The 26722-nt window shown below is 38.6% G+C and overlaps 1 pseudogene; it reads right to left on the bottom strand.

The window, feature by feature from the left end:
* LOC140238129 (ETS translocation variant 1-like) overlaps positions 1-26722 on the bottom strand; it is a 76932-nt pseudogene that overhangs the window by 18601 nt on the left and 31609 nt on the right.

Here is a 26722-nt window from a genome sequence, read left to right as displayed (position 1 = left end):
AATGAAATATTTGCCTTTAATAAGTCTCAAATAGCTGGCAAACTTTTTCTTCCCCTAGATTGTGACACTCCACCAACACTCATACATACACGCATACAAAATGAATGCGCGCATTGTTCGTTCACAGAAGGGGGTGATATATGGCAACTTCACAATGCCATGATAAACTTCCAAGAGAAAATGTTCTTGGAATTTTCTAATTATTTTGTTGTTAAAAATCAGACATTATCAGTCCAGAACATATCCTGCATAGCTTCTCCACGCTGAAGAGCTTAATAATAAATAAAATCATGAATATTAAATGGTTGTACTTGTAAAAAATGCTCCACTTGCTGCAGTGTACACACTCAATGTGGCACATAAAATGGCGGCTCATTTTGAACAAGTGCTTCCCGACTCTTTTGTGCTCTTGGTATGAGAAGTGATCCAACTTTTATACCCACTCCAATAGCTCATCTTTATGACATATATGTCAGTGTTTGAAGATGATGAAAAAGTATCTCTAGAGCAGTGAGTGGTAATGTAAGAAAGAGAGGGAAAAAATGGAATAATGTACAGGTCCTCCTTAGGAAAGGTAGTGTGTTACCAACTCACCCTGTACATTGATATTACAAGAGATATGTGGTGGTTGTGTTGACGATAGCTTGCTGCGGAAATTTTTCAAAGATGAATCGGAGAAGACACATTTTCGGATGTTTTTCCTCCCAGTAGTTGGATTTCCTTCTCCATGAAACCATCAACTATCATGCCCTCAGGCAGCTTACCCATAAACAATCATCTCTGTTCTTATAGGGTGTCTGCTCCCGTACACGAGAGGATTTTATGTGTGTGCACGTGTGTGTGATATCTTCACCAAATATCTGCACACTCGTTTTAATATGACACATGTGCCTAATGGATGCATGTCATCTTAACACCACCACTCATAGCACTTTCGGATACCACGGTTCATCGAAATACACCAGAAATGGTTTGCTTTTCCGCGTGGCTTCGTCTGCCAATTTGTCAATTCATATTTTTCAGCGACTAATCCGTGTGAAAACAGGCAAACAAGCAGACCATTCGTTAGAGGGGGAAAAAGAGACCGGCCGCTCCTTCAACGTGCAAACGTAGCTGGTGATGAGGACCTTACGCAATGCTGAAATATCAGCAGTGCATTAGCTGTGAAAGCCGAAAGCGCTGGTTGACACGGATACAGACATCTAATTCCTGCTGCTTGCTTACGGAGCAATGCTGCGAGTGGTGGGAATTACAGTCTTCCCTTCTTCAATCTCTCTCTCTCTCCTCTCTCTCTGTTACTTAGCACAGAAATCTCACAGGTAATTAGAGAAGATGCATTAACAACTAACAGATATGGCTGTGCCTTCATGTGTGTCTTTTCCTTCTATCTACATCTTAATATCACCTTGAAAATACAGAAAGCCATTTAAATTTTCTTGTTTCTTAATGACAAGATATAGGCCTAACGTGTATGTATGTCTATTCTCATCATATATTGTATTATGGGATGCCAAAGCACTGTCACAGAAAAGTATAATTTTGCTTAGACTTTCAGCATTTTGGTGTGTAAGATGTTCCAGAGAAGTACCACACATTACCTGTTTGTGCTTGAACAAAGAAAATAACAATGGTTGTCCACCATGGATTATATACTCTTATTATACATGCATACAATGCATGGTGGATTACAAGTTATGTAGGGACTGTTCCATGGCAATTGTCAAGAAGAAAAAAAAAATTCAAGACTATTCATCAAAGAACACCAGCACTCAAGCTCGTCTTGTATCTATTTCAGGTAGTGACAATCGTGTCCCATATCAGGAGAGAGAAAGAGAGGGAGGGCAGGTAACATATGAATGCGGTCACATGTATATGTTGAAGACCATCCCTGACACAACAAACAGTAAATCATTCTGCCACTATCAGACAATTGTGTATCTGTTGAGCACCAGAGATCTCATCCTCCCCTCACTCCCCCTCTCTTCCCGTTGAACGATGAAATAAGATGAAGAAAGCGATCTCCTCTGACAGCCAGCATACAAGAAGGTTGTCAGGGTACCAAGCTCAGGATTGACCTCACATGACCTCAGGAGCAAAATACTTCCTGTTGGAGTGTCAGATTACGGGTACCTACGCCTGGCAGCCAAAGCTGAATTACCCACATGTGTAAGGGATCACCTCGTGAAGTACAGACTACATCATCATTCAGCTTTTAGTACAGGGGAGCACAGTATGGATGTCTTCCATGTATATTTTAAATAATCCCAGCAGATATCACTAGTTTCTATGTTCCTCCAATGAGAGGATTTGACAAAGACCATTGAGGCTGCACTGCCCCCAGTACAAATTCATTATTTCATTACTTAATCCTGGCACAGTATTAAAGTTTTCTGCAAAAACACACTTATGTCAAAATAATTTTTTGATTCACTGGAATCCATCTCAACTTGTAAAGGAAGAAGAGTACTCTGCAATTCAATAGACTTGAAGCAACATGTCAAATCAAGTGATTTGGGGCAAAATTGGACAGATTTCACGGACCACTTGAAGGGATATCACAGAGTGCAGTGTTCCAATAGGGCTTTGGAGAAAACTGTGTCTTCATGTCATATCGACTTAATTCCGGGATGCTTATTTCTCTCAAACTGCACAGTACACGCAACATCACTCCTTTCATACTCTCTAAATAAAGCGAGATGTTCTCCTATTGCCCAACCTCTGTAGTACCCCTCTAAAATCATCCACAACCCTGTACAAAGTTCCTGGTATGTACATAGTGATGTCCTCTTTCAGAATTACTTAGACGGAGGACTTTGATGCTATCCCACTATGCTGAGACATCAAGTGTCACATGACCTAGGCAGCTTGATCACCTCTTCTCATTGCCACAGCACATTTCATGATCACATGACCGAGATTTGTGTTAAAACAGTGATATTGACTGGTCAAAACCACACATCTAATATGCAAATGTGATGATGAGATGTCATCATGATGTCATAATTTCTCACCTTTCCAAGTGACCTGCAATACAAAATCTTAATTTCTTTCTTTTAAAAAAAAGTAAAATCATATCACAAGAACAACTATCCTTTACATCCAGTTATTTTTTAGTTAACTTAGCAATGACCTTTTTTTTTTTGGGGGGGGGGTTAAGGGTTGCTGTGGGCAAATTATTGACAAACCAGATGACTTTTATGAATTCTGAGACATACAAAACAATAGGAGAGATGTGAGGTGATGACATCAACAATGATCATCATCATTACTATTTGCACATGTGGTCGCCACTGATATTAGTTTTCTGGAAAATATGTAATAAGTGTAAAATTCTGCATTTTTTTCCTTTTCATGCCTAATCTTAAGGAAATTGAAACATGTTTGTTTGTTTTATTTCACTTGAAAGTCAAATTGAACATCTAGCAGACCATTTTACAATAAGTTACTTTATCGATGTCATTCTTTTTATTGTAATGCTTGCTTTACTAGATTCAATGCCGTGTATCTAACGTGACCTTTGCCTGTTTTTTATCTTACCTTTTTGGTTATTTTTCCTTGTTTTTGCCTTATTTTTGTCATCCAAGACAACTTTCTCTCTCCTGTTTCTTGCACCTATTTTGGTTTAGCACACTCCCTATTGTATTTTTAGATCTCTTGGATCCTATTAACCTGTTGAGACAGGCTGATATTGCTACAACATACATTTCCCACAGACACTTGTGTGAGTATACTCGGGACTTGTCTTCAATGGGTTAATGACTATACAGTGTTTCATTACAAAATATTGTTTTATAGCCTATAATCTTTTACAGTCTGCAGAAGTTAAAAATACTTCCCAACTATGCACGCTACAACTCTTACTGGTTGTTGATTTTCCTACGCTTCTTCTTAACCCATTTATAGCAAAATGCTGAAAACATCACAGGTCATATAATACATACTGTCACAAGCAATGCTGCAAATAAAAAAATTCACCCCCCCCCCCCATCCCCGCACAAGATTCTAGTTCAAGGCAAGTGCATAAAAGGCATTTCACCTGAAAGCTAGAGCATGGAATATTCTACCGGCTCTTTGTCTTCTGCTTCGATTTCAATTCCCGACTAATCAGTCTAACAAAGTCAGGCCAAAGTTGAGCACGTTGCCTGCTCTGTGACGATGGCGCAATAATTTGTGCTGCTGCTGCTAATGAGGAGGAACGCTCATCTGCATCATATCTCTACCAATGGGAGAGGAGGCCAGACCATGGAAGTGCGCCCGACCCCAACAAAATGAAAAACATCCTCCTGCCCAATGAGAAGCGATTGACAAACAGTGTTACAAAGAGCAAGAGAGGGAGAGAGGGAGAATCAATGCATTTATTGCACCCTCTCTCCAACACAGCCAATGCTAACTATTTCCTAAGTGCCACATATTGAATGTTTCATTATGATGCGGGGAGAACAGCTTGCGGCAATATATCTTGCTTTATTGACCTGCATGCACACATATCTTGCTTTATTGACCTGCATGCACACAGGGCGCATTGAGGATAGCAATAGGGTGTAACAAGGTGAGAAAGAGAGCAAGACATCCATGAGAGAGAGAGGGGGAGGGAGAGAGGGAGGATGAAGACACAAGATACAGGCTGTGACTGCAAGAGAAAAGGTGTGTGTGTGTGTGTGTGTGTTGGGGGGTGATAGAGAAAAAATGAGAGCAAGTGCGCATTAGTGAGTATATATGAATATGTACATGTGTGTGTGTGTGTGTGAGTGTGTGAGCATGCATGCGTACTCAAGTGAGTGCATGTGTGCATGTGTGTGTGTGTGTGTGTGGGTGTGGGTGTTTATTATAATAGATATTATAATAGAAGAGAGACCCCCCCCCCCCCCTCCAATTGTAGGGAAGTGCAAGTCTACACAGCAGGATCACAGTATGGTTGGCATGATTCAATTACAAATTAGGGGACTGCAGGGTGTCAGTAACAGTATGTGGGTTAAACCAGCAGAATCCCCCAGAAACTGTGCAGACACTAACAAAGAGCCAAAATCCTCTACAATCAGAAATACAACAATAAAAGATTAACTTGCTCGGTAGCACTCATGTAAAGGGGTTTAGAAAATCCCCTGGAAAAGAGAGAAATATAAAAAAAAACATGGAGGGGGCTATACCACCTCTGGGAACTTTGCAAACTTATAATGGTGAAAATGTGAATGAACACTTGGCTTTATATTTCAGTGCTTCTGTTTTCAGCAAAGTAAATCTCATTCAAAATGCCTAAGATTAATTTCTCCCTCTCCTTTTGCTCCTCATCAGAAAACTCTGAAAGAAGAAAGCAATGGTAAACTAAAAAATGACCCACCCACCCCCCCCCCCCCCAAGAAAAGAAAACAAAAATATGATTGGGAAGACATATCTGCTGCACAAGTGTAATGTGATGGGATCATGAAGAAAATTCTTTTGCTGACAAAAGAAAAATATTTCACTCACATGATCACTATCTCCCAGAGTCTCATGCTTCAAATTACAAATAAATGGCCAATAGCAAAGCTATACATTTTGGTTCTCTATCCCTGTCAACTGAGCGCTTCACATGTTTTTCTCACACACCGTATACTTCATGATTATAATATTTTGTGAATTCAGACTTGGATTAGCCATTTATAAGGACATTGGTGGAATACAAAAGAAGTACACTGTACATATCACTTGTACATATTACTTTTTAAGAAAAAAGTTGGTGGTATCCCACTTTGGCAACTACACAAAACGCACTTGCATTTCAGGAGGCAGTATTTCTCTGTGTTGTTGATTCCATGAATATTGATCTGCTCACGAAATTTGTGAAATACAAACACCACAAAATATATCAGATATACAGCAGATGCTTTCATACTCTAGTGGCACATTATTTATATGCACACCAGCTATATACTATTTCTGAAGTTCCTGGTCTTTAGCAAAGCTTCATGTAGCTTTGTTTATTGTCAGCTCTTCAAGCTTCCCCAGCAGTTATTAGTCAATGTGAAAATCCATTCATAATATATCAAGTCTTTCAAAATGAATCTTAATAGGTTTAATCATTTCATTACCACAACTTGATGTACAATTATGGAAGTGCAGGTACAGAGACGGCCTAGCAAGTACCCTGTAACATTGATAACAAAATTGATATTTTAATTGCATTGTGTTCATGACAGTAGTGTGATACTACTACAATGTATATCCAATGGTACCATATATTTCATTTCTCGTTTTTCACTCATAGTTTATAGCGATATGTGAATGTACTCTGCTCCCAAATCCAACTCCCCTTATGTCTCGTTGTAATCTTCCCCCCCCCCCCCACCCCGATCCCATGCCCCCCTTACGAATATTAAAACCTAATGATTTAAAAGCAATCCAATATCACCAATCCATTACATACAGACCATCTCATGTTTCATTCCACATCGCCTGCACTTACCTTCAACTATTCCATTCGGTGGCCCCTTTATCGTTGGCCTGTCAGTCTTCTCCATTTCGGCCGGCATTAATATGATCCCTCTCTTGTCCAAATTTGGATAAATCTTTGGGCCCTCCCCTCTCCTCCCTTCCAAAATCTTAGATTGCAACATTGAGTGCACAGGTATGAGCATCATCATCATCGTTGTTATTATCCATACGCTCTTCTTCTTTTTTTTTTCTCTTTTCCAAAATTTGCTCAGTCATACATTCTTGCCACATGAACAGGTCTTACAGAGATACTGCAAAGTACACATGGAGGCATTTCTTTGTTCTTTACTTCTTCCTTCGTGTCTACTACAAGTAAAACATTCTGATGGTTATCTAACTTTAAAAAGAAAAAGAGAATATGAATATCATTGAATAGTTTTAGTTTTAGAGTTTGTTTGTTTTTGTTTTTTGGAGTATTGATGTACAACAGTTTAACATCTGCAGAGAAAAAAAAAGAATAAAAAACCCCTCAAAACTACTGCACACATTTTACACTCTCACTCAAACTTTATTGATGTCCTGCACAAGTGTACAATGGCCTCTAATCATTATTTTGTACAAACATAGAAAATAATGCTACTGGCAGCCTTTAGGAAGAGATGGATAAAAAGCTATCAAAAGAGCTGTGTAAGTTTAGATCAGGTATTGTATTGATGAGGAAGGTATCCTTTTCAGCATTTCCTGTCACCCAGCTGTGGCATGTTTGAATAAAAAACAGAGTAACTCAATACTTGAGAAAGTAATCATATTACAAGGCTGCATCTCTATCCAACTGCACATGCATTGTGATTCAAAGTAAAGAGTATGCATTGTGATTCAGTAAAGGGTATGCTTCCCTTCATAAATAAACTGATTCAAGAATAGCTTATCAAATCTGTCATTAGAACATTATGACATCATTTCCATTAATCTGAAAGACACTGCTTAAAAATATTCCAAATTTGAAATATGAAAACACTGTTTGTGCTTTAGTATTTTTTATGTAAACATCATAATATAACTCGGTCTGCAAAATTGTATTTTTAGGTAAATAAGAAAAATAAAGAAAATGAGCCACCACAAATGTTATATAGCGTTGTAAATCACTTCAGCAATGGCTACTCTATGAAGCTCTGCCCCTGTATTATTACTTGCCATGAAGACACCACATATATACAGTATCTCTGCACTGTTTGTCTTTGATACAACATGAGACAGTGACAGGTCTAAAGCCATGATAATGTTACATCAGTGCCAACAAATGCGATCTTAATTGTGTAATTGAGGACTGATGGAAAAACAAATTAAGGCCCCAAAATGTCATTTGGGTTTTACGGGTAATGAGCAATTTGGATGCGACAGAACTCAGACTTCGCGGGTGGGGGGGGGGGGGGGGGGTGAGACAAAGGTACAAATCTGTGAAGCTGGGGCCTCCTGCATTCAGAGGCATTTTATTTGGGTAATTAATGAACTGGAAGATAGAAGATGATGTATGCCTTTCAGAAATCAAACGGGCACTTTCATCGTGACATCAATCTATTGTTAATGACGTTGCCACTTGGTACAGCATGATGTATGAATATCAAGCAGGTGGTAAACTAACTCCAAAATGAGATGTCTCCCCAAGCTTGGATCAATTTGAACGAACTACAAAGCGAGATATCCTTCTATTTCTGTGTTTTAAAATTCCTTCTTTTCTTTTCTTTTTCTCAAACTATTCTGTACTAATCCTGATAATTTTGGCAGCCAAATTATCCAAGGACTGGATGGGCTCATAGTTTAATTCTTTGATACATAGAAAAAAAAAAGGAGATAGAAAAGTATATCAGCTGCATCATAGTGAGAAAACAACAATGCAGTTTTTTTCTTTTAATGTTGTTTGTGCTTTTCACTTGTCACTTTCAATTTTTTTCCCCACAGTGTGACTTTATTTTCTAGGGAAATACCTCCTTTTTTATGCTGCATCTGCCTAAATAACAGCTGGGCTCACTCTCAAACTTTGATGTTACTTTCTAAATTGTTACAAAAGATAGTGTTTGTTGGATATCTAGAGTATCATCCCCCTGTAGGTGATCAGGCACTTTTAGCCATCTACCCCCCCCCCCCCCCCCGCCCACACACACACACACACACACACACACACACACACACAAAAGGTCCTGTTTCCATTTCACCCATTCTTTGAATAGTGTTGAATAGTGATGACGTGTATCTAATACATTTCAATAATGGACAACATCTTTAATTTCGCATGTTGCCAAAATAAACTTATTTCACTGCATGAAGGTGGCAAGCACAATCAAAACTCAATAATACTTGGATGATGTGAAAAATTTCCAAATGGAAAATTTGCTGAAATATGTATATTAGGTCATCCACTACTCGGGCAGCTGCCTTGACTTTTCTATATAATCAAGTTATTATTCTTTTATTTTTATTTGTTTGTTTTTTGAAAGTTAAAAAAAAAGTCTCTTATGAAGGGATTCCTAGTATTTACTTTCACAATCCAATAAATATAGTGCTTGCAGAAACATACTTTGTGGAATATTGGTCCATTTTTTTTCCTTTTTCTTGAAAAGAAATTTTGGGTGATTTATTTGGCAGTGAAATATTTGACTGGGTGCCAGTATTCTAAACCTCGTCTTTTCTCCATTGTTTTGCCCAATGAAAAAGCATTACTGCCTTTTTGACAATAAGCCCACAATGCAACATTCTGTCTAGACATTATACAATTAAGGGATGTTAATAACACAACAAAATCAATCCTCTAATAATAAATGCTAGAATGGTGTTGAGATAGAAGCACGCCTCCAAAAATGTGACTGATAATGAGTACTACTTGATCTTGCAGAGTGACGTAATGAAATGGCGTCATTACTACTCACACTTGAAGACAGTCTTATGCTTTAGATATGCTGATAGTTTGTTGTATGACTTGACACACATTGAGACATAGCTGCTCCAGCTAGACTTTTAATTGTTTTAAGCCTTCCTTCCTCTCCTTATCCACTATCTGTTTTCTTTTCCTCTTTTATTTAAAGTTCTTCATTTTCATTTGATTCTGTTTCTTCCCCATCTTCTCCTTTTGTGGTACCTTTGTCTTCTTATATCCCTTCCTCTTCTTCTTTCACTCCTGTTTCTTCAACTTCTCTTTATCAACCCCTTTTTTTGTGCTGTTTTTCTTCTTACTGAGGTAGAGGTTGCCGCTATAAAGAAGAGGTACATGCACTTGCAAACAATTCCACAAATTTGAGTGTCTCTCTCTATAATTTATGACCACTGAAGAAATATGACAAAATATGGTGATTGCCCAAATCCCAAGGCTTGAAGGCAAGACCTGCAATGCAGGCTTCATACATTGTGCTGTTGCTCAAACTCAAGAGCAGCTGTGCATAACTCAAATGGCTGAGATGAAACACGCTGGAGGAGGGGGTTTCACACTGCAGTTTTGAAGGAAGATTTGGATTGCGATCCAATCATTCAAATCTCACTTATTTGTCGAGTGAACACCGGGCAAACCAAAAAATTGTGTATCATATTGCGATTCGGATCATGTCTTACTATGTGCGACTTTTGCCATATAATGATTGATCCACGCCGTATCCTGTCGGAACGGTCATTTCAACAATGACGTTTAATTATAAGCCCACAATGCAATGCTTCAGCCATTTTCGCCAGAGGCTAGGATGGCCATAGTTCGGTCAAGCCAATCGAGCCACGCGTAAACAGGTCAGCAGTAAGTGTATATAATTCATGCAGATGGTGTGCGTATGCGTGTGCGTGTGCATACATGTGTGTATGTGTCCAAGCCTGGGCCTGCACTGAGTGTGCTGCAATGCGTGAACATGCGCAACATGCACGATCATGCTACATGCTGGGTATATCTAGCAGCTGGGGGTCATGCAGGCTGAAGGCACAGGCGTTCCACTCCAGTGGGTTAATGAGATTTTCAGTTGACATGTGAATGTCATGAATGACATGTGAAAAAACAAACAAACAAAAAAACACTACTGTTTCAATCGCAATCATTCACTAGAATTTTTGCCTCATGTGATGATGATATGAAAAGAAAGATACATGCATCGTGATTTGGATCGCGATCCAAATCTCACTCCTCCTACCGTCAGAACGCACCTAGAGAGTAACAGACTGTGGTGGGGTGAAAGAAGTTCACCCCATAACAAGAGTATGATTAATATTCTAATACTACAGTACACTCCCTGGGCAGTTAAGTACACTTGTAGTTGCTATTCCAATCATTTCACCCTGGCATCATCGACCGATCAGTGATCTACAAAGAAGGCGTATGGCAGATTTCTATTACATGAATCTCGTTTGGCCACTGAATTGCCAATTATCACAACACATCACAACAACAACAAATTTCCTTTTTACCCCTTCATTATAAAATATACAACATTACGTGTCATGTGGCTACACCTAGCACCAATTCAATTTGTGGTTATTATTTCATATGCAGAAATATCTTACAGTTTGCATGAAATATTAGGCAAGAAGGTATACCTGAATGGTAGACATTGAGAACAATCTACACTTCTCTGGATTGGCACAACACTTCGTAAGACATGGTACGGATGCATTTTGCAAAAATCTTTCACATATATTTACTTTCAGTTTGTAATGAAATGTGAAGAAAAAAAAATCCTGAGAACACAAAGTGCAAAAATCATCACTAACCCTACTCCATGGAAGACGTTCATTGTGATTTCACAGAGAAACACTACTCTATCAATGTTGTTTTGTCAGTTCAAAGACTAACAGCATTGCCATTTCCAGAAATAAATTGTAAACATCCCATCCCTTATTTTCTGAAACTGTCAAAAATGTTGGTGATATAACACACATCTGTGACACAATTGCCTGATAAATGTATTCTCTAGACAAAATTATACACACCATCAAAATTTCATTTGACCCTTTTACCTCTCTTCTCTATCTTTTTTCTTTTTTTTGTCATATAAATCTTCTTCTGACGCTAGAAGTGGGCAAGTAAACGTGGCTCCACAATAAACAACCCCTTCTTTCAACAAGTAATAGACATTGGAATATGATGGTACCAGGAGAAAAGATATCAAGTCAAGAATGCCGAGTAGGAAAAAGAAAGATAATTAAACGTAATGATCATAATAATCTAGCGTGACCTGAACTGTAGTGGTGGCCAAGACCACACATACATAGAGTTCAACAATAAATATCTTTGAATAGGATGGCAATGAGAAAGGCACGTTGTTTACCACAGCAGCTATTTCTAGAACTATGAAGCTGGCTTGCAAGGCACAATCATTTGAGCATGTGTGCAGTGCGCGTGTGTGTGTTTGTGTGTTTGTGTGTTTGTGTGTGTGTGTGTGTGTGTGTGTGTGTGTGTGTGTGTGTGTGTGCATGTGTGTGTGTGTGTTTTGTTTTTTCACAAACGGCTTCAATCAAGGATATTGTAATGGTCAACTCCAGGCAGGCGGGAATATATTTCATACTGTGCATATGCCCATTTGTTCAGAGTATCTATTAAAAGAAAAAATGAAAAAGTGCCCTTAAGGACCTGGGAGTACCTTTAAATAGGGGTATATAATGCACCTGCCCATTACGCATACTTGAATTTTGAATTTGAATTTTGAATTTATTTGTTCAGCATAAAAACAACAACAGAGAATAACAATGATTAACAATCATGACAAGCACAAAGTAAATGGATCTATGGAATACATAAAGCTGAAAGGAAGCAGCCAACGAAGAATTGAAAGTTTCCTTAAAATCTGGCCGACCCGGATAATCAATAAAAGATGCATTGGTGGTAATCATTTTCATATTTTTAAACAACGAGGGATGAACAAATATACAGATGTAAGAACAAAACAAAAGAAATACATCAATGATAAAGAAAACACCACATTACATTACGAAGACAGTACATACACAAAATGAGTTATAATAATTAGATAAAATAATGCCAGCAAAGCATGTCAAGAAGTTAGGAATGATAATTTCGTATAAAATTCTCCTTAAAGGGTGTGTACAGTTCTGGTCGAGGTGAAGATTTAGCTTTTAATGTTTTGCGAGATATTCAGAAACCACTCCATGAGATGTCAAAGAGCATGCAGTTCTAATGGGTATCAAAAGTATATTTGATGAAAATCGGTTTTGAAATGGCTGAGATATCCAAAAACAAGGTGAAACAAAGAGATCTTAATAAAGTTGTAGCATGTTGCCTTTTATTATTAGCACTTTTTTGGATATCTCAGCCATTGAAAACCAATTTTCATCAAATAAACATTGAATTCTTCTTAAAATTACATGCTCTTTCATATTTCATAAGACACTTTTCATTATCTCAATTAGGAATGTTCAAAACATGAATCCCTACCTCAACCAGTACTGTACAGCCCCTTTAAGTTTTCATATGAATATATTAAAAGAGGTAACTTTACAAATGTCATCCGGTATTGAATTCCATATAAGGGGGCCTTGATAAAAGACAGATTTCTGACATAACGATGTTCTTACTTTTGGCATGTGAAAATTCTCAGCGTTTCTGGTATGGTATGAATGAATATGACTTAGGTCCTGTATGCAGGCGAAAATTTTTCACACTATTCAAATGGGAAAATTTGAAAATTTTTACTAGTATCCTCAGTTGTTGTGTATGCACCTATAGACTCCATGCAGTCTGATTGATTTACTTAACTGAATTAAGTATTAAATTTTTATGGTTTCAATTACATTTAGCCAATTTATCAGAAAAGAAAAATATTATTTTTTTTTCAGAGACAACTAATGAAATATGCACTATAACCTTGAGCAAAATATCATATCCCCAGATGAAGCACTTAATGAGAATGTGCGTGTATGTGTGTATGTGTTGCCAAAATGTCATTTTTTTCAGACTGGCCAGTGACCTGTCTTCTCTATCCTGAGATAAATGTTGTACATTTATGCCAAAAAGGGACTAACATAGTTACATTTGTATATCCAAGGAGGTTTTACACATGGAGTTCCAACTGGCTGTAATTATTCAAACAGTTGTCAGATTTCTTTTGATGTACAAAGGAATTCCACAGGTGCACTTGTGCCTTTGATGATCGATGTTCCAAGCCGCCGTCTTGCTGAGCAATCTGAAGATTAATTTTGAACGTTATCATAATATTGACCATATTTTGCTTATTTATTTATTAAATGAAATGAAATTTCACTTAATAATAAAGCATGTAAAACAAAAGTCAATTCCGTTCAGAAATTTGCGCATAAGTGTAAATCAGGGCTGTATTATGTGAAAATGTTTAAAACTGTACCATCCTGGAAAGCTGGTTTTATCACTTTTCGACTTAATTTCCCCAAATGAAACTAATATGTAATGATCTTCAAGTATAATTCTTTATTGATAGATATATCAGATTAGTGCCCGCATATGCCCAATCGAGTAATTTTCATCTTCATTTCAGCATTTTTTCCTCAATTTCTGTTCGCGCATCCTCGTGTCTGTACCGCCTACCTTTTATAAGAAGGGATAGCGAAAAGTAATTACCATCACAAAGACATATCTTTCTTTGAAAGTGGCTGGTGATTATGCAATGAGACACGAGTCAATTGTCTTCGTATCGGCACGGCAGATTCTGTTTGGCACATGCTTCAAATATCTTTGAGCGGCGGCTTCGAACATAGATCAAAGGGAATAACTCTGTTGTTACTCCATCTCTTCAACCTCCTTGGTATATCAAAGGGTAGTTGGCAAACAGCTTGCAGAACTTGTGGAAAGACAGTAACATACACAAGATGTTTTGCTAGCCTGTCTGGTAGATCACCCAAGGGGTTACAACCATACAACTCGTAGCTCACTGAAACCATGCTGCAACCATGGAGCTCCAACATTGTAGCTCCATGCTGAAACCAATTCCTGATATTGATTTTCTTTTTGAGACTTCTTTTTTCCCCTCTATAAACATCAGAATCAAGTTGAATTTTGTATATCAATGCCAGATAGCAGGTTCCTCAGTACAGGCCCACAGCGCTGCACACACTCAGAATTTGTATTCACTTGAATGAATGGATGTATCAAATCTGGGACCCGGGTCCATTTCATGAAGTCATCACATAATAATCTCTACATAAATCTCAAAATGGCCAAAGTCGCTCATATGTAGCTAAGTAGAATTAAGTCAAATCCATTTCCTGAACTCTCTCTTAAGTGTGTCTTATGAGCGAAAAGTCTCTCATATGACTTTCATGGACAAAGATAACCACAGTGTGGTATTGTGTGCATCTCCCATATCAACTGCCCATTCTGCAGTGACTCAGATTTTGCACATTCACACTTGTTAAAATTCCAACTTTCAAAATAGATTTTTGGTTGAAAATCGCATTGCTTATATTCTTGTAGCTTTCAAATAAATTTATGTTTGGTGCAAGGAAGAGATGAAAGTTAATGTACATGTACACGAAGGTCCACCAAATCTTGAACAGTGCCTTTGCATGTCTTCGTATCAGTAGTAGCAGAATCTTTCATGTTATGCCATAAGTGATTAGCAAATTAGCACAACACAATGGTAAACCATCATTTTTAAGTGTGTGTTTTCATGTCACACATACACAAATCTTTCATCTTGTGCCATTAGTGAGTAGCAAATCAGCACAACACAATTGTAAACCTCCTTTTTTTCTCACGTCACACATGCACAATTTATACTGATTAACAAACAAAAAACATTAAAAATGAAAACAAACGTAAAATGCATACAGCATGTAGATACAGGTATATTTTCATGTAAACAACCCAATTCTATCCCTCAGGGTATTACTTTTCTATCTTTATCCTCTGCTGAGTATGTAAGTTGTTATTTTTGTTTCTTCCTCTTCTTTCCACGAGACAAGACTTTTTTTTTTTTTTTTTTTTTTGGGGGGGGGGGGGGGGGTTTCCCCACCTTACAACCTACACATGAAGTATAAAGGCATCACTACACACACACTCCAATATCAAAAATAGCCATCAAAACGAATCTTTCATGCGCACAATTATAACAGCCCCAAACCCAAGACGCCTGTCTCGCAATCCACACCTAGCTGCGACACCAGTCCCATCTACACTTTTATTTGTCTGCTGTGTAAACAAAGCTGTTAATTTGACACCAGGGGGAGGAAACATTCAATACACAGTGCTGCTGGTACCATCTAGATCCTATTTCTCACGCCAGGACTGAGTAACAAACAAGAGGGCACATGGAAGAAGTGGTATATACCACACAGCGGCATGCCCTCAACCATGTCACTTTTTTCCATCATGGCCGTTTCACTATAAAATGCGTCTTTGGCCCAGATTTGAATCGTATCATGCTATAGCATATACCGCACCTGAAACCACTTGCAAGCCCATCTCACAGTATGTATCAAAACACACTGCAAACAAATACTGTCAAACCAAAAACATACGAGGCATGAAACTTTTGCAAATTACCAACCACAAAAAAATTATGAGTACTACATGGACTTTGTACTACAGCCTAAGGGATACATTGAACCCACACTGCTGGTTGATATAAGCAAACAACAAAACTGAATGTACACTTCTAAACATGCGTACGTAATTAGAAAACAATCAAAATGGGCACTACTGGTATGTATAACTTGTACGGTGTACAGCACTGTACTGGCATTCAACACATTGTGTACACAAAACCTTTCATGTGCATTTTACTTTCAGAAATCTTGGCTCTTCACCAAATTCGCGAAAGTTTCGTGTGTGAGAAAATTTCTGGTATCACAGTACAGAGATATCCTCTACCACTGAGACATTTCTGTTGCTGACAACCTTCACCTCCTGTAAATAAACAGTATATACAATTTGTATACTCATATATGGTAATTCCAATCATGGTTAGAAATGAGAAGATAATTCGCCCAAAAGCAAACATCCTTCAGACTGCACTTTAAAAAAAAGAATGAAATTGAAATAGAAAAAAAGGAAAAACTTTGAGTCAAATTGGATGATTACCAAAAAAAAAAAAGGAGATATTCACTGATCTAGATGAGTTCTGTCAGTGAACAAAACTCATATTTTTTAATTAACCAATCACCTTTTTATCATTATTCTGGTGACTTTCTCTTCTTATGACAATGCATGAGACAATAAATTTCACAATTAAACAAAACAGAACAAACCGAGGCATTACTAAAAGATACTGTATACCCATAAAACCATGACTGGTTTAAGAGGATAGGCTCATAAAATAACCCCCCCCCCCCTTCCCTGCTTCTCTTCTATTTATCTGACACAAATCTTTTGATGAAAGAATTCCTATTTGTCTTCTGTTTCATTCTTGCTTTCAACTTGATTCTTGCACTTGACCGAACATTTCCATCGGAAGTGCCCTTATTTGAACAAAAATCTTGCACTCAATGCTGGACTAAGTTCAATGCATATTTGAACTGATCGTTGAAAATATTTGCTCTGGTGCAGGTGCAGCTAGCTGGTTCCAGAGGGTTCTTGTGAGTTTACAATCTCAAAATGATGGTAAATGTGAACAGCAAGTGACACACACAAACAGATCTACTTCAATAAAAACACTTTGTTGAAAAGAAAAAAAGAGGAAATGTAGAAACTACTCAGTGCAAAGAAGAGTCATTAATCTATTTAGAGAGTGCATAATTGGACTCTTGCAGAGGTACAGAGGAACAAACATGTCTGTGTATATTTGCCGAGACTTGGATAAAGAAACACCAACAATCTGGCAGCTGTAAAATTTACATACCATTATCGTCATGAACGAGATTCAAACAGCTATGACTTATTCAATTGTATATTTAGCCTAAGGGGGTAAATAAAATGTCATATGCTCAACAAGTCTTGTCTGGGGCTCTTGTTAAAAGTGTATGCTTTAATCGAGAGCAACATTCTTTTGTCTATCTTGTTTGCTAGAGCTCTCAAAATATTTTGAGGTGGAAAACAATGAGCAGGGTGACAGCTTGACTAGTGACCTCATAAAGTTTCTGCTCTTAATGATGAAATTTGCCTCAATGAGAAGCAGGCATTAATATTTCTTGTGCCTGGCCATGGTGAAAAGTATAAAAGGAGAGAATTTTCATTTCTCCATGTTTTTTCAAAAGTACTGGTAACAGACTCCTAGGATGGAGAATGGGGATAAATTTGCGCAATAAAAAAAAAAAAGCAAGCAAACACAAACTCATGGCCTGCCTGTTGTGAAGTTGCAAATGAAAGGAAAAACAGTTTTTCAAACCCTGCAGGGCAAGCACAAAAACAGAAACTGTGTCAATACATTACAGGAAAAAAAAATAGATAGAAAAAAAAAATCAATCAAAAAGCAGCGGATGCTTCTAGAAAGTGGAACTTTTAAAATGGCACTTCATGTCTGGAATACAAAAAAAGATGTACATGTATGCTGCATATCACAGCATTACAGCAAACCAGTGTAAAATCAAGAGACATGCCTATGCGTCCCGTTTTCTTCACTAAACAATCAGTTTCAATGCCCCCATCCTCTCTCTCCCGTTCTCCTCTTCCTCCTCCCTTTCCCCCTCTTCCCCCCCCCCCCTCCATCTCTTTCTTTCGGCCTGCGTCTCTCACCATTGCTCTTTATTTCCCCCCCCCCTTTGCATCGAATTCTATAGACACGGAGCAAGACTGCATTTAATTCATTACATGCACTGATGATGACGCAAATGCATCAATTAGAAATGGGGCATAGAGAGGGGGCAGAGAGAAAATGAATGGCTGAAAATGAATGGCTGCTGTCCTAGCACAGTCAACAAGTGGACGCACACACACACACACACTCACACACACAAACACACATTCTAACACAATTTAACACGACCTTCTCAACTTAGAGGCACTGAAGTTTCGTGTACAGTGTTTATCCAAATATTATTCCTCAAAGAGAGAAGCAGAGGAAAAAAAAAAAAATAAAAACATGCCAGAGATAATTCAGATTTTTCTTGTTATGTCCACACTGGATCTCCATTTTTTTGTTTCAGAAAATCACGCTTGAAATTATGACTTACATGATATACATGTATGACAATGCTTATACAAGTTTTTGAAAGCATAGTGTTCAAACACAAAATGTTAGCCTTTGCTTTCAAGATCTTACCATTCTAACACAAGAAGATACAAATGTACAATGAAGCTGATTTACAAGTACGCATGCATTTTGCTGCATTGCCCCATACTAGTCGACAAGATGACCTGAATACAGGATGATGAGTTACTTAACTCTACAATCCTGGATATGCGCATAACTGTTAATGGAACTTGCTTTTGTAGATCAATAATGCATCATATACTTTGTGGATCTCATGACATACCACTACAATACTACAGTGCCAATTCGAATCTGGTAAATGTATGTCTTTGTATTTTTGAGCACATAAACAATTTCATGATGAATTTGCAAACAGTCAGGTATTGAAATTCTTTAACAAGGCCCATTGTCACTGAGAAATATCATCTGATATAGACGTATTACATCCTGGGAAAATTTTCCTGCAGAAATCATCATGTAGTCATTATGAAATTGGCAACACTGAATTTCACTGTCTTTACAGCTACACTAAAGCAAGATTATATAACTGGTAAAAATAATGAAATATGCACAAAATCAGGAAGATATTCAGAAAATACAACTTGCCTATTTGACACAGAGTCATTTAACTTCAGTCATTAAAAACATTTGCCAACGTAAGCTTCAGTTATAGATTTAGTAATTTTCAGGCTTTTGATAATTCCACAACTAAAATAAACAAAGGTGTATGACCGCAATAGGGCTCAAATGAAAGAAAACCAAGGTTTTTATTCACCCTTACGGAATAATAACAATGAATCATGATATCATAATACGATATGATACAACATTAAACCACAGAAATGTGGTGTCTTAGCTGTGATTTGTTGATGATCGTGATGTTTGACCTTCCCTTTTCTATTCCAAATAATAACAGTAAGTTCTGCCACCGTGCAACACGTGTGCAATTAGCTAAGCCGTCTGATGCCCACAACGAATGGGACAAAAGACTAGCTGGTTTACTGCAAATTCCATGCGTGGTATTGGAGAGTACACAAAACATGGAACAGACGTCACACAACAAAGATTATACATTTTCTGCAGTGAAAGTTCTCAATGTGAATAATGACAACAACAAAAAACACCTTCAAACAAAATGTATATATTGTTTTCCAGTTTTTGATCATTTCTGACAATGATTCAAGCAGGCATTTGGCACAATTCCTTGATGTGACTGAAGTTTTCTACCGTCTTTTTTTTTCAGTGAAAACACAGAACGGCTCTATGCAATGAATGTAAGCTTTGTTTGTCTACAGTTGACAATATATAAGCAGCTTCAGTATAGAAGTGAAATACCGTTTCATGTTCAAGTGATTGTATGAAATAAAAAAAAAAACATAAGAAAAAAACAAAAAACAAAGAGCTCACCAGGCAGAATTGTCATTAACTGGACATAGAAATAGGAAAGTGACGGAATTTCACATATCTATCCTTGCAAGACAAATGATGCATGTTACAAATAAAATAGGAAATATTAGGAAATGTCCACCTCACAACACTCCCAATGGTTTGTAAAAGATAAAATATGAAAACCTTCCAAAATCAACTTTGGAAGGTGTTGTGACTACAAAACACCCCCTTTTGACAATTGTAGATACTGGGTTAATTTTTATCATATCTTAATTTGATGCAAAGGGTACCATAGAAACATGTAAAGAATTGTATTACAGAAAGGCATGTTACAACAGAGGGTCTCATTATCCTGAAAATCACTGCTACTGTGACTATGAAATGCAAACATCCATTTCTAGTTTGGCATGTGCCTTGATGAACCACCTGCATTTGTGTGTTTCGATTGAATCCTACTAAAATTATTGATTGAGAGCGTGTCAAAACGTGCATATTTTGACAAACAAAATATGTGATATTGCAGATCACTGCAGCCGAACCTGACATGCCGTTCTCAGTACTGAAATGGGATAACAATACTCTATTGTCAGGTAACACGTTTAAATAGTGATTGACAGATATCAGACAAAACACTTTATATAGGTTCTGTGGGTCATGTATATGTATACAAGTAGTAGTTATGGGGGGAAGGATGGTTAGAGACAAAAATTTTGCAAAATTTTACAACAGGTATTCTTTTGGGAAACTGGCAGGTAGGCCTCTTATTAAATCTGTATACATCGTAGTACACTGCTGATGAGTTGTTTCTTTCAAGACAAGCACAAGTTCAAAACATGCATTGTTATACAATACCTTTTACGACTTCTGATTAAAAAAAAAAATGCAAGTATAATTGCTGTATTGAAATGACTTGATATTGTAACACATGATGATCTGGGCTTCAGAACAGTAACATTCATGTTCCATATTCAGCTACAGTACCTGTACTCAAAGTGTTACACTAAAACATGCCAGGGGTTATTACTTCCTTTGAGTTTACTGTACAAGGTGACATCCACTCTTGTCTTGGCTCTGTAGTATTTACTGTCTTTTTCCTACAGACAAAGATGTTGTTGCTAGGTGACTATGATGTGCATGATAAGGATGATATTTGCTCAGTCTTAATCAGAGGAATCCTTCCAGCATCTTGCCCCCCCTCTCCCCCCCCCCCCAAGTAAAAGAAGAGAAAAGAATAAAAAAAAAGAAGAATATATTCATACTCCAGTTCAACATAACTCCAGCATGAATATCAATGCGAACTTGAGTGAATCCTACTCAAATTAAGTTTCCACAGTGAGAGAACACAGAGTGTATTGGGATGTTGGGGGAATCGATAATGAGCATTATTGCACTGTATCACACTTCATTACTCCCCCCACCCCCCCCCCCCCAAATCCTCTTCCACAGATATCATCCCCCAGAGAAACAGTTTGCACATCTAGCCAACTAAACAACCCACCTCTTGTGCCTGGCAGCTAGTTAGCTGCCCATTTGGACAAGTTGGTAATGCTTGAGGCATGTTAAGATCGTCCCTGACAATGACAGAAGGGGCAGCCAGGGCATGATAGTCTTTTCCGCACAGACTTCATTACGCAAGCTTGTCGGCAGTAAACTCTACACATAACTGATGCAGAAAGTCGTACTCAAGTTAAGAAGAAATGCACTTTCTGTATTCTAAAAGTGATAACCAAATGTATCAAGGGTACAGTTCAAGTAAATATTACAAAAGTCAATTCATAGTTGTTCCTCCCCCCCCCCCCCCTCCCTAAAAGAGAACTGGACTTTTTTTTCCTACTCAAAACACGGCACATCTGGAATGGGCTTTACCTTGCCAGTTGTGCTGTCATATCTGTGAGCTGTCCAAATGGTATTCCCATTTAAAATGTCAGTGACAGATTAAATTCTGTGCAAATTGGGAGTTCTTGCTGGGAGAGGGCTAATGCTCTGGCAAGCTTTAAGAACACGAGTGACAGATGTATCAATATGCTTCACTACCTACCAAACCCTCTACTTGCCCTGGGCAACCAAATCACAAGGTCAAGACAAGTATTACTGTAACACCAGAATGAATCAGTTCCTGCATCTACAGTGTACTGTATACGCTATATATTTCGCGGAGGTTTTATTTTCGCGAATTTCGCGAGTCGGGAGCTATTCGCGAAATTAACAACACGCGAAAATATTACCTTCCAAAATGAATCCCTTGCCTTGATGATACGAACATTTCAGTACTAGTATATCATGTCACGGCTTTCCGAACAGACCATACTGACTAAGCTTGTTTACGCACGTCCACTTACGAATACTGTAAAGAGCCAATCCATTATCGCAAGGGGACCACTCGTCAGAAATCTAGCGCGATGGACTTAACCACTTCAAAAATGTTGAATTCTAACTTACTAGTTCGCAGAGTTTGGTAAGTCTTTTTAATGCAGTGTATAACTAGTATCATTCTTATTTGCTCCAGTAAGTTGAAAATTCACACTTTCTTTGCCACTTCATATTTTCTCTGGTCCCCCAATCGCGAATTTAACCACTCGCGAAAATGTGTGACAGCGGCAATTCGCGAAAATTTATGTACACGAAAATTATAGCGTATACAGTATTACTTTTTTTTCAAAAGTGCAGAAGCAAGAGTACCATGAGTATGAACTACGACAATCACAACAAGTAACAGCTAAAGCCCCAGTCACACAGCACTCCACGTCTAAATCATGTACAAAAAGTTATGAAAATCTGGTGGACATGGTCGCAAGTGGTAATTTTTGGTCAATTTTGGTTTGGCCGTGCTTTGTACAGGGTATGGCCATCGGCGGCTGTTCCACTGCTGAAGCACTGCCTACGTGTAAGCATGGCTAACCACGTCCAGCCACGTGTATGTACGCTGAAAAATCCATTTGCCAGCGATAAGCCACTAAACACACGCTATTTCCCGTGATACCAACACGTAACACGCATCCGATGACCGTGCTCTGCCCGTGACAGACTGCTAAACTTTCGCATCTTATCACGTCTCCCCAAGTTTAATCACCGCCGGAACACGGATATCACATGTGTTTCACGCATGTTGCACGTCTTTACCACATGTGCCGCCCGTGGTTGTCCGCGGGCTAAAATTTTGAGCAGTTCAAAATTTTTGCCGGTTCGACGCCATTCCGATTTTTCCCCGCGTCCTGCCACGTCTATAAATCAACCGTAGCTCGTCTTAAACTCGACATCAATGCGAACAACATCATCTGCTTCACGGGAGACCACTTTTTATGGGTTTTGGCAGAGATTAAGCCGCAAAGCGCTGTGTGACCGGGGATTTAAAAAAGTCACAAATACAACTGTAACCTTTGCAATTTGCAATGTAAGATGTATGGCGTATATTAGCAGAATGAAATTCTGTCCAAAAGAAAGTCAACTCAGAGGATGTAGACATGAATACAGAATCTGAACAGCGCTTGGAGAAAACTTCAAAATTTGAATTCCTCAAGCCGCTAGGTCTTAGACAGTGCACAATAACCAAACCAGGTGAATTGAAATCACTGCCCATCAGGGGCACGCAAAAACCATGAATAGCACCACCCATCAGCCATGTGACAGCGAATATGGGCATCGAAGCGTAAGCACATCGTTATCGGTCAACTGTAATTGAGATTCTTCGCGTGTGTGTGTATTTACATAAAGATCAGTTATAGAGTTGTACACAATTTGTTACGGGGATTCTATCAGTATTTTCTGTGGCGTCCTGCTACGGACTGCCTCCAAGTTTCGTTACGGTCTATTACGTGCTGTTGTGTTTTGTTGCATTCTCTCTGTTTTGTTATGGCATACAATGTTTCTCATTGGCAACCGGGACTGCCGTGGAAAATTTTTTGACAGTTTACAAATCTGACACGGCATCCATGGCAATCATGATACCCCATTTATACTGCAGGCAAGTTTAAGAGCCTCCTAGAAGAAGAGGTTCAAAAGCCCACTCAAAAAAGTAGTCTCTTGTCTGTTTATACTGCTCAGGCTGGTTTCACCCAGGCAGGCCCAACTGGCTCCTTTCAATGGTAACTGAGTTCCCAACGGATACATGGCGTGGGCTTTTGACTTTCTTATATAACCACAAACATGATTGAGTTCGAAGTGTACAAGTCCTGCAGTGTTTATCAGTGGCAAGTCACAACACCTGTTTGTTTGGGGTTTTTTATGTTAGCTGGTGAGGACCTTCAGTGATAACTTCCGGGTCAGCAGAAATGCTGCTTCTCGAACCCTTGTAGCATTTATACTGCAGTCAAAGCTCTTTGAGGCTGCTATAGGAGGCTCTGAAACCTCCACTGTAGGTGGTTTCAGAACCTGACCTGATCAGATCTCCTTTTCTGAATTCTGGTTGTTTAATACTGTACATATACGTCATGTATTTAGCGAGTTTGACTTTTCGTGAATTGGGAACTTCCCACAATTTTGCCACTGGTTAAATTCATGATTGTGGAGTGCAGCACTAAACAGAGAAGTGTATGCGTGTACATCACAATCATGTTGGGATCAGTCAATATTTCTGCATGTTTTTAATTTCGCAATTAGCATCCGACTCGCAAAATTTGTGAAAATAAAACCCTCTCAAGATATTCAGCTTTTACAGTACTTATAGCTGAAAGGCTACTTGAGGCTGCTACAGGAGGCTTCAGAACCCCCTTTTGGTTTACAAGGTAAGGACTACATGTATAAGGCTCAATTGTCAAACCATTCTACAGAAAAGTATGGATGGATTTCACTGAAGTGCTTCCACCCCCCAACTAAACTTATTATCCCTGTGGGGCTAATTTTCCTTCATCACAAAATTCAAATGATTTTAATTATGACATGCTTGCTGTAAGCTTCTGGGGCTTCTAACACTACTCTGCCTTATCTATCATTGCCATTATTTTTCTTCCATTAAGTTACATACAAATCTACTTCTGTGACCACGATGATGTGTTTACCCCATATGACCAAAGATGGAGGAAGTCTACAAATAAAGACTAGGCACCTGTGCAGCTGTTTACCATCAGCCACCACAACCGATTTCACCTCAGGCATGTGGAAGTTTTCCATTATCCTGGCATGAAGCCCTGTTGCACACAATCTTGCCTCACCTCCCCCATCCCACCCTACTGTCTCCCCCCTCCCTGCTCTCTCTCCTCTCCCTCCCCCTTCTCCCTTCTCTCCCTCTCTGTTTCCCCCTCTCTCCCCATCCCCACCCCACCCCCACGTACATCAAGTCTGAACTTAACACTTCAGATCCTTTGTGAACTTTTATGGTGTGCATGAAAGAATCCAAATGACCGTGGTTCTCACAGCCCAAAATGACAGTATATGGGTATCTTTCTTGCACACATTAGCCACTGGCAGCTAGCAACAATTTGTCCAAACACTACCATAAATGGAGCACAACAATTTGTCAGTGACACCTGCCTGTCATGCCTCACAGCTTCAGTGGGGGGAGGGGGTAGGGATCCCTCTAAAAGCTACATTAAAGAGAGAGAATCATGTTTCAAAATACTTTTTGAATGGCGAATCATACGACAGCGGTTTGAAACACAGTTATCGGGGTGCTGCATTTATCTTAAAGCACATATAATTGCGAATCGAGTGTCATCATGGCAGAGCTGCTTTGCGCCATTCAACCTGGAAAGTAGAGGTCAACTCGCAGAAAGGTCATCATGGCCTCAAAAACGCATTTCAAATCAGTCTATGCATATTATTTCAAATTGACGTTTTTAAATGCATCAGAAAAAATGGTTGCTTTCCATCGCCTGAAAATGCCTCAAACCCGTCAAGGACCGTGAGTGTGCCGAACAAATTTTTAGACAAATGCACCCTAAGCGAAAGGTCTGAATGGCAGACTAAGTATGTCAGATGAAATCATGTCACTCCTACCATGAGTGTTTATCCGCCTGGCTCCCAATGACCTTCATGTCCACATTACTGTGGCACACAGTTACTTAGCTGCCCTCCCTTTCCCTCCAGCTCCAGACAGAATCATTGGGGGGGGGGGGATGAGGAGGGGTAGTTTTTAAATGCCCAGTCACATCATGTTCACTTTCATTCACAGACTGTATCAAAATTTTGACTGAACATTTCTCATGCTACTTTCACAGAGAATATATAAAAATGTCGTCTGACATGAAGAAAAGCCTTCTTGGCCATAAACATGCTGACCAATCTAATTCTTTTTCACACAGGACTCAAAAATTAGTAGGACACACAAACTTAATACTACATTCTTCGTGAAATGTTCAACCTCGTGCAAACTTTCCTCTAGTTCCTTAAAGAGCAAGTCTACAATTGATTACCTCATGTATTAAAGAGGTTACCTCATTAACTCTTTATGTGCCATGTTCGCACGTCCCACTCAGTCGACAGCGTGCCAACTTCACATATTCCACTCAAATGCACTAATCTGCTTAAATCGATCGATATATCGCCTAATCCCGCGGTACAATGAAAGCTTTTCTCGCGCTTTTGTTCCTTTTACATACAGCTTGCATTCTATGTGGTGATTGACTATCAAGCGGTGTTCCCAACAAAATTTGCGTGTAAATTTTAAGTTTCTCTCACGGTTTCATGAGCAAAAAGCCATGCCTTTACAGTAATGTAGCAACTGGTTACTAAAAAAATGAATAGAAATAGATTTGTCATACAATTTATATCAAAGCAAAGCTTGGCATTCCTCTTCAACTTTGCTTACTATTATGTTCAGCTGAACAGAAATTTGTAGAAGTTATATAGATTGGAAAAACAGAATTCTTTCTCAAAGCATGACTACCTTCGTTTCTCAGAATAAT

Source organism: Diadema setosum, chromosome 14, assembly GCF_964275005.1.
Source record: "Diadema setosum chromosome 14, eeDiaSeto1, whole genome shotgun sequence".
NCBI classification, from domain to species: Eukaryota; Metazoa; Echinodermata; class Echinoidea; order Diadematoida; family Diadematidae; genus Diadema; species Diadema setosum.
This window is presented reverse-complemented; position numbering and strand designations above follow the sequence as displayed.